Source organism: Lucilia sericata, unplaced genomic scaffold (genome assembly GCF_015586225.1).
Source record: "Lucilia sericata isolate MDLA Ls3-8-SP2 unplaced genomic scaffold, ASM1558622v1 Contig000486F_arrow, whole genome shotgun sequence".
Lineage (NCBI taxonomy): Eukaryota > Metazoa > Arthropoda > Insecta > Diptera > Calliphoridae > Lucilia > Lucilia sericata.
Genome location: NW_023994500.1, coordinates 265,865 through 277,196, shown reverse-complemented (window position 1 = coordinate 277,196; position 11,332 = coordinate 265,865).

The following is an 11,332-nucleotide window of genomic DNA, read 5'->3' as shown; positions in this document are numbered from 1 at the left end:
AAATACATTATGCAATAAATTATATACCAAAACAAATGGCAATTTTAATGCTTTAAAATGGTGCATAAACGACTGTCCTAGCACGAAAACTGCCAAAGTTAATTGCAACCATATCGGAACCTCAGATTACCGCGTTTATTAAACATAGAACAATAATTCTACCGATCTATCAAATTGACCAATTTGTAAAAACACACATTATGCTACAAATTATATACCATATTAAAGTGCAATCATAATGCTTTAAAATGATGCATAAATGACTGTCATAGCATGAAAACTGTCAATGTTATTTGCAACCATATCGGAACCTCAAATTACCGCCTTTTTAAAGCTGTGAAAATAATTCTACCGATCTATCCAATTGGCAATTTTCTAAAAATATATTATGCAATAAATTATATACCAAAACAAATGGCAACTATAATGCAATAAAAAGATATATAAACGACTGTTATAACATGAAAACTATAAAAGTTATTTGCAACCATATCGGAGCCTTGAATTACCGCATTTTTAAACCTGTACCAATAAATATACCGATCTATCCAACTTTTGTAAAAATTCATTATGCCACAAATTATACACCAAAATAAAGTGCAACTGTAATGCTTTAAAATGATGCATAAACTATTGCCCTAGCATGAAAACTGTCAAAGTTATTTGCAACCATATCGGAACCTCAAATTACCGCGTTTTTAAACATAGAACAATAATTCTACCGATCCTTCAAATTGACCATTTTTTAGACGAACACATTGTACCACAAATGATATACCAAATTAAAGTGCAATCATAATGCTTTAAAATGATGCATAAATGACTGTCATAGCATGAAAACTGTCAAAGTTATTCACAACCATATCGGAACCTCAAATTACCGCGTTTTTAAACCTGGGAAAATAATTCTACCGATTTATCCAATTGGCCGTTTTCTAAAAATACATTATGCAATAAATTATATACCAAAACAAATGGCAATTTTAATGCTTTAAAATGAAGCATAAATGACTGTCATAGCGTGAAAACTGTCAATGTTATTTGCAGCCATATCGGAACCTCAAACTACCGCGTTTTTAAAGCTGTGAAAATAATTCTACCGATCTATTCAATTGGCCATTTTCCAAAAATACATTATGGAATAAGTTATATACCAAAGCAAATGGAAACTATAATGCAATAAAAAGATATATAAACGACTGTTATAACATGAAAACTATAAAAGTTATTTGCAACCATATCGGAGCCTTGAATTACCGCATTTTTAAACCTGTACCAATAAATATACCGATCTATCCAACTTTTGTAAAAATTCATTATGCCACAAATTATACACCAAAATAAAGTGCAACTGTAATGCTTTAAAATGATGCATAAACTATTGCCCTAGCATGAAAACTGTCAAAGTTATTTGCAACCATATCAGAACCTCAAATTACCGCGTTTTTAAACATAGAACAATAATTCTACCGATCCTTCAAATTGACCATTTTTTAGACGAACACATTGTACCACAAATGATATACCAAATTAAAGTGCAATCATAATGCTTTAAAATGATGCATAAATGCCTGTCATAGCATGAAAACTGTCAAAGTTATTCACAACCATATCGGAACCTCAAATTACCGCGTTTTTAAACCTGAGAAAATAATTCTACCGATTTATCCAATTGGCCGTTTTCTAAAAATACATTATGCAATAAATTATATACCAAAACAAATGGCAATTTTAATGCTTTAAAATGGTGCATAAACGACTGTCCTAGCACGAAAACTGCCAAAGTTAATTGCAGCCATATCGGAACCTCAGATTACCGCGTTTTTAAGCATAGAACAATAATTCTACCGATCCTTCAAATTGACCGTTTTTTAGACGAACACATTGTACCACAAATGATATACCATTTTCTAAAAATACATTATGCAATAAATTATTTACCAAAACAAATGGCAATTTTAATGCTTTAAACTTGTGGATAAACGACTGTCCTAGCACGAAAACTGCCAAAGTTAATTGCAACCATATCTGAACCTCAGATTACTGCGTTTATTAAACATAGAACAATAATTCTACCGATCTATCAAATTGACCAATTTGTAAAAGTAGACATTATGCTACAAATGATATACCATATTAAAGTGCAATCATAATGCTTTAAAATTATGCATAAATGACTGTCATAGCATGCAAACTGTCATTGTTACTTGCAACCATATCGGAACCTCAAATTATCTGCGTTTTTAAACATAGAACAATAATTCTACCGATCCATCAAATTGACCATTTTTTAGACGAACACATTATGCCACAAATGATATACCAAATTAAAGTGCAATCATAATGCTCTAAAATGATGCATAAATGACTGTCAAAGCATGAAAACTGTCAAAGTTATTCACAACCATATCGGAACCTCAAATTACCGCCTTTTTAAACCTGGGAAAATAATTCTACCGATCTATCCAATTGGCCATTTTCTAAAAATACATTATGCAATAAATTATATACCAAAGCAAATGGCAATTTTAATGCTTTAAAATGGTGCAAAAACGACTGTCCTAGCACGAAAACTGCCAAAGTTAATTGTAACCATATCAAAACCTCAGATTACTGCGTTTATTAAACATAGAACAATAATTCTACCGATCTATCAAATTGACCAATTTGTAAAAGTAGACATTATGCTACAAATGATATACATTATTAAAGTGCAATCATAATGCATTAAAATGATGCATAAATGACTGTCATAGCATGCAAACTGTCAATGTTATTTGCAACCATATCGGAACCTCAAATTACCGCGTTTTTAAAGCTGTGAAAATAATTCTACCGATCTATCTAATTGGCCATTTTCTGAAAATATATTATGGAATAAATTATATACCAAAGCAAATGGCAACTATAATGCAATAAAAAGATATATAAACGACTAAAATAAAGTGCAACTGTAATGCTTTAAAATGATGCATAAACTATTGCCCTAGCATGAAAACTGTCAAAGTTATTTGCAACCATATCGGAATCTCAAATTACCGCGTTTTTAAACATAGAACAATAATTCTACCGATCCTTCAAATTGACCATTTTTTAGACGAACACATTATGCCACAAATGATATACCAAATTAAAGTGCAATCATAATGCTTTAAAATGACTGTCATAGCGTGAAAACTGTCAATGTTATTTACAGCCATATCGGAACCTCAAATTATCGCCTTTTTAAACCTGGGAAAATAATTCTACCGATCTATCCAATTGTCCATTTTCTAAAAATACATTATGCAATAAATTACATATATACCAAAACAAATGGCAACTATAATGCAATAAAAAGATATATATACGACTGCTATGACATGAAAACTATAAAAGTTATTTGCAACCATATCGGAGCCTTAAATTACCGCATATTTGAAGCTGTACCAATAAATATACCGATCTATCCAACTTTTGTAAAAATTCATTATGCCACAAATTATACACCAAAATAAAGTGCAACTGTAATGCTTTAAAATGAAGCGTAAACTAATGCCCTAGCACGAAAACTGTCAAAGTTATTTGCAACCATATCGGAACATCAAATTACCGCGTTTTTAAACATAGAACAATAATTCTGATGCATAAATGACTGTCATAGCATGAAAACTGTCAAAGTAATTCACAACCATATCGGAACCTCAAACTACCGCCTTTTTAAACCTGGGAAAATAATTCTATCGATCTATCCAATTGGCCATCTTCTAAAAATACATTATGCAATAAATTATATACCAAAACAAATGGCAACTAAAATGCAATAAAAAGATGTATAAACGACTGTTATAACATGAAAACTATAAAAGTTATTTGCAACCATATCGGGGCCTTAAATTACCGCATTTTTAAACCTGTACCAAAGTTATTTACAACCATATCGGAACCTCAAATTACCGCCTTCTTAAACCTGGGAAAATAATTCTACCGATCTATCCAATTGGCCATTTTCTAAAAATACATTATGCAATAAATTATATACCAAAACAAGTGGCAATTTTAATGCTTTAAAATGGTGCAATAAACGACTGTCCTAGCACGAAAACTGCCAAAGTTAATTGCAACCATATCGGAACCTCAGATTACTGCGTTTATTAAACATAGAACAATAATTCTACCGATCTATCAAATTGACCAATTTGTAAAAACACACATTATGCTACAAATGATATACCATATTAAAGTGCAATCATAATGCTTTAAAATGATGCATAAATGACTGTCATAGCGTGAAAACTGTCAATGTTATTTGCAGCCATATCGGAACCTCAAACTACCGCGTTTTTAAAGCTGTGAAAATAATTCTACAGATCTATCCAATTGGCCATTTTCCAAAAATATATTATGGAATAAATTATATACCAAAGCAAATGGCAACTATAATGCAATAAAAAGATATATAAACGACTGTTATAACATGAAAACTATAAAAGTTATTTGCAACCATATCGGAGCCTTGAATTACCGCATTTTTAAACCTGTACCAATAAATATACCGATCTATCCAACTTTTGTAAAAATTCATTATGCCACAAATTATACACCAAAATAAAGTGCAACTGTAATGCTTTAAAATGATGCATAAACTATTGCCCTAGCATGAAAACTGTCAAAGTTATTTGCAACCATATCGGAACCTCAAATTACCGCGTTTTTAAACATAGAACAATAATTCTACCGATCCTTCAAATTGACCATTTTTTAGACGAACACATTGTACCACAAATGATATACCAAATTAAAGTGCAATCATAATGCTTTAAAATGATGCATAAATGACTGTCATAGCATGAAAACTGTCAAAGTTATTCACAACCATATCGGAACCTCAAATTACCGCGTTTTTAAACCTGGGAAAATAATTCTACCGATTTATCCAATTGGCCGTTTTCTAAAAATACATTATGCAATAAATTATATACCAAAACAAATGGCAATTTTAATGCTTTAAAATGATGCATAAATGACTGTCATAGCGTGAAAACTGTCAATGTTATTTGCAGCCATATCGGAACCTCAAACTACCGCGTTTTTAAAGCTGTGAAAATAATTCTACCGATCTATTCAATTGGCCATTTTCCAAAAATACATTATGGAATAAGTTATATACCAAAGCAAATGGAAACTATAATGCAATAAAAAGATATATAAACGACTGTTATAACATGAAAACTATAAAAGTTATTTGCAATCATATCGGAGCCTTGAATTACCGCATTTTTGAACCTGTACTATTAAATTCTATTAGAAGACATTGAAATTTTATAAATGTAGGTCTGCTGAAGTCTTTGTCCAGTGTTATAAGGGAGAATTTATACAGCATATACCTGATGGATGGACTACTAATGACATCCCAATAAAATTTATTTATAATTAGATAAGACATTATTTATTTTTAATATTTTTATTGTTTTGACAAATTATTTAGAACATTTTCACTCTGTATTTTGAACAGCTAACATTTCTTTAATGGTGTGTACAGTAGAGTATTCCGGCACTGTGAACGTAGCGTACATATGTAGGGGATAATAAGTCGATAGAAGAAATGTTCGTTATTTTTTATTTTTAAAATAGTTGAAATACTTTTGTAAAACAAGTTATATAACTAATTTTGACAATTGAGGTTTTAAAATTCTGATGGGACTTTTACAAAAAACCCATCACATTTTCTAAGAGAAAACATTAATCAAAGCAAATTATACACTTTGATAATATCAATAAAGTTAATTTTTTACCACAGATTTGAACTACAAAAATAGGGTTTTATTTTAGCATATTTATGCAATTTTTCCAGCATTGGTTCTGGTCGAATTTCGACCGCTGGGCGAACTCTAGTACCAAATAAAAGTGCAATCATAATGCTCTAAAATGATGCATAAATGACTGTCATAGCATGAAAACTGTCAAAGTTATTCACAACCATATCGGAACCTCAAATTACCGCGTTTTTAAACCTGGGAAAATAATTCTACCGATTTATCCAATTGGCCATTTTCTAAAAATACATTATGCAATAAATTATATACCAAAACAAATGGCAATTTTAATGCTTTAAAATGGTGCATAAATGACTGTCATAGCGTGAAAACTGTTATTTGCAGCCATATCGGAACCTCAAATTACCGCGTTTTTAAAGCTGTAAAAATAATTCTACCGATCTATCCAATTGGCCATTTTCTAAAAATATATTATGCAGTAAATTATATACCAAAGCAAATGGCAACTATAATGCAATAAAAAGATATATAAACGACTGCTATAACATGAAAACTATAAAAGATATTTGCAACCATATCGGAGCCTTAAATTACCGCATTTCTAAACCTGTACAAGTAAATATACCGATCTATCCAATTTTTGTAAAAATTCATTATGCCACAAATTATACACCAAAACAAAGTGCAACTGTAATGCTTTAAAATGATGCATAAACGATTGTCCTGGCATGAAAACTGTCAATCACACACAGCGTTTTTATCATCAAGTTTACAATTTTTTAGAAGAACACATTTTGCCACAAATGGTATACCAAATTAAAGTGCAATCATAATGCTCTAAAATTATGCATAAATTACTGTCATAGCATGAAAATTGTCAAAGTTATTCACAACCATATCGGAACCTCAAATTACCGCCTTTTTAAACCTGGGAATATAATTCTACCGATCTATCCAATTGGCCATTTTCTAAAAATACATTATGCAATATATTATATACCAAAACAAGAGGCAATTTTAATGCTTTAAAATGTCCTAGCACGAAAACTGCCAAAGTTAATTGCAACCATATCGGAACCTCAGATTACAGCGTTTATTAAACATAGAACAATAATTCTACCGATCTATCAAATTGACCAATTAGTAAAAACACACATTATGCTACAAATTATATACCATATTAAAGTGCAATCATAATGCTTTAAAATGATGCATAAATGACTGTCATAGCATGAAAACTGTCAATGTTATTTGCAACCATATCGGAACCTCAAATTACCGCCTTTTTAAAGCTGTGAAAATAATTCTACCGATCTATCCAATTGGCCATTTTCTAAAAATATATTATGCAGTAAATTATATACCAAAGCAAATGGCAACTATAATGCAATAAAAAGATATATAAACGACTGCTATAACATGAAAACTATAAAAGATATTTGCAACCATATTGGAGCCTTAAATTACCGCATTTCTAAACCTGTACAAATAAATATACCGATCTATCCAATTTTTGTAAAAATTCATTATGCCACAAATTATACACCAAAACAAAGTGCAACTGTAATGCTTTAAAATGATGCATAAACGATTGCCCTAGCATGAAAACTGTCAATCACACACAGCGTTTTTATCATCAAGTTTACAATTTTTTAGAAGAACACATTTTGCCACAAATGATATACCAAATTAAAGTGCAATCATAATGCTCTAAAATTATGCATATATGACTATCATAGCATGAAAATTGTCAAAGTTATTCACAACCATATCGGAACCTCAAATTACCGCCTTTTTAAACCTGGGAAAATAATTCTACCGATCTATCCAATTGGCCATTTTCTAAAAATACATTATGCAATAAATTATATACCAAAACAAATGGCAATTTTAATGCTTTAAAATGGTGCATAAACGACTGTCCTAGCACGAAAACTGCCAAAGTTAATTGTAACCATATCGGAACCTCAGATTACAGCGTTTATTAAACATAGAACAACAATTCTACCGATCTATCAAATTGACCAATTAGTAAAAACACACATTATGCTACAAATTATATACCATATTAAAGTGCAATCATAATGCTTTAAAATGATGCATAAATGACTGTCATAGCATGAAAACTGTCAATGTTATTTGCAACCATATCGGAACCTCAAATTACCGCCTTTTTAAAGCTGTGAAAATAATTCTACCGATCTATCCAATTGGCCATTTTCTAAAAATATATTATGCAATAAATTATATACCAAAACAAATGGCAACTATAATGCAATAAAAATATATATAAACGACTGTTATAACATGAAAACTATAAAAGTTATTTGCAACCATATCGAAGCCTTGAATTAAAGCATTTTTACACCTGTACCAATAAATATACTGATCTATCCAATTTTTGTAAAAATTCATTATGCCACAAATTATACGCCAAAATAAAGTGCAACTGCAATGCTTTAAAATGATGCATAAACTATTGCCCTAGCATGAAAACTGTCAAAGTTATTTGCCACCATATCGGAACCTCAAATTACCGCGTTTTTAAACATAGAACAATAATTCTACCGATCCATCAAATTGACCATTTTTTAGACGAACACATTATGCCACAAATGATATACCAAATTAAAGTGCAATCATAATGCTTTAAAATGATGCATAAATGACTGTCATAGCATGAAAACTGTCAAAGTTATTCACAACCATATCGGAACCTCAAATTACCGCCTTTTTAAAGCTGTGAAAATAATTCTACCGATCTATCCAATTGGCCATTTTCTAAAAATGTATTATGGAATAAATTATATACCAAAGCAAATGGCAACTATAATGCAATAAAAAGATATATAAACGACTGTTATAACATGGAAACTATAAAAGTTATTTGCAACCATATCGGAGCTTTAAATTACCGCATTTTTGAATCTGTACCAATAAATATACCGATCTATTAAATTTTTGTAAAAATTCATTATGCCACAAATTATACACCAAAATAAAGTGCAACTGTAATGCTTTAAAATGATGCATAAACTATTACCCTAGCATGAAAACTGTCAAAGTTATTTGCCACCATATCGGAACCTCAAATTACCGCGTTTTTAAACATAGAACAATAATTCTACCGATCCATCAAATTGACCATTTTTTAGACGAACACATTATGCCACAAATGATATACCAAATTAAAGTGCAATCATAATGCTTTAAAATGATGCATAAATGACTGTCATAGCATGAAAACTGTCAAAGTTATTCACAACCATATCGGAACCTCAAATTACCGCCTTTTTAAAGCTGTGAAAATAATTCTACCGATCTATCCAATTGGCCATTTTCTAAAAATATATTATGCAATAAATTATATACCAAAACAAATGGCAACTATAATGCAATAAAAGGATATATAAACGACTGTTATAACATGAAAACTATAAAAGTTATTTGCAACCATATCGGGGCCTTGAATTGCCGCATTTTTAAACCTGTACCAATAAATATACCGATCTATCCACTTTTTGTAAAAATTCATTATGCCACATTATACACCAAAATAAAGTGCAACTGTAATGCTTTAAAATGATGCATAAACTATTGTCCTAGCATGAAAACTGTCAAAGTTATTTGCAACTATATCGGAACCTCAAATTACCGCGTTTTCAAACACAGAACAATAATTCTACCGATCCTTCAAATTGACCATTTTTTAGACGAACACATTATGCCACAAATGATATACCAAATTAAAGTGCAATCATAATGCTTTAAAATGATGCATAAATGACTGTCATAGCATGAAAACTGTCAAAGTTATTCACAACCATATCGGAACCTCAAATTACCGCGTTTTTAAACCTGTGAAAATAATTCTACCGATCTATCCAATTCGCCATTTTCTAAAAATATATTATGCAATAAATTATATACCAAAACAAATGGCAACTATAACGCAATAAAAAGATATATAAACGACTGCTATAACATGAAAACTATAAAAGATATTTGCAACCATATCGGAGCCTTAAATTACCGCATTTCTAAACCTGTACCAATAGATATACCTATCTATCCAATTTTTGTAAAAATTCATTATGCCACAAATTATACACCAAAACAAAGTGCAACTGAAATGTTTTAAAATGATGCATAAACGATTGTCCTGGCATGAAAACTATCAAAGTTATTTGCAACAATATCGGAACCTCAAATCACAGCGTTTTTAAACATAGAACAACAATTCTACCGATCCATCAAATTTACAATTTTTTAGAAGAACACATTTTGCCACAAATGATATACCAAGTCAAAGTACAATCGTAATGCATTAAAATGATGCATAATTGATTGTCATAGCATGAAAACTGTCAAAGTTATTCGCAACCAATTGGAACCTCAAATTACCGCCTTTTTAAACCTGGGAAAATAATTCTACCGATCTATCCAATTGGCCATTTTCTAAAAATACATTACGCAATAAATTATATACCAAATGGCAATTTTAATGCTTTAAAATGGTGCATAAATGACTGTCCTAGCACGAAAACTGCCAAGGTTAATTGCAACCATATCGGTACCTTAGATTACAGCGTTTATTAAACATAGAACAATAATTCTACCGATCTATCAAATTGACCAATTTGTAAAAACACACATTATGCAACAAATTATATACCATATTAAAGTGCAATCATAATGCTTTAAAATGATGCATATATTACTGTCATAGCATGAAAACTGTCAATGTTATTTGCAACCATATCGGAACCTCAAACTACCGCGTTTTTAAAGCTGTGAAAATAATTCTACCGATCTATCCAATTGGCAATTTTCTTAAAATATATTATGGAATAAATTATATACCAAAGCAAATGGCAACTATAATGCAATAAAAAGATGTATAAACGACTGTTATAACATGAAAACTATAAAAGTTATTTGCAACCATATCGGAGCCTTAAATTATCGCATTTTTGAACCTGTATCTGTAATGCTTTAAAATGATGCATAAACTTGAGCTTGTCTCATGACACCTGTTATTCCCCAACGGGAAGAGATTAGATAGCTCGAGTACTTGAGCGAAGTGTACTGGACCGGACATCCGTATACTTAAATTGCCACCGGCGTGTAAGAAGCTCAGCTAGTGGCAGGTGTTCACGTAAAGCACTTCGACATTCATCCATCATGCAGGCAGAACTGCGACAAATTGTCTTCGGAATTGCCTGGGATTGATGGCAATTAAGATATAGTAAATCTTTGCTTGTGAGACCTTGATGCAGATAGCATATAGTCCGCCTACCGTCCCGATTAGACTACTTCTTTGTATGATGGTATCTTAATGTCGATATAGTTATCATATGTATGTTTAATACATGCAGGTGTCAAGAAGAGATACGTCTAACATTATTTACAGACTGGCCTGAAGCATTGAGCTCATAGATCATATAATAGCAGGTTAATACCGTATTATTAACTGGTGATAAATAGTAAGATTACACGGTGGTCTTTTTCAACCACAGGGTAGACTTGGGACGGTCTCAGGTGGCAATTTTTGTACATGGCTGTGTGGTCCATGT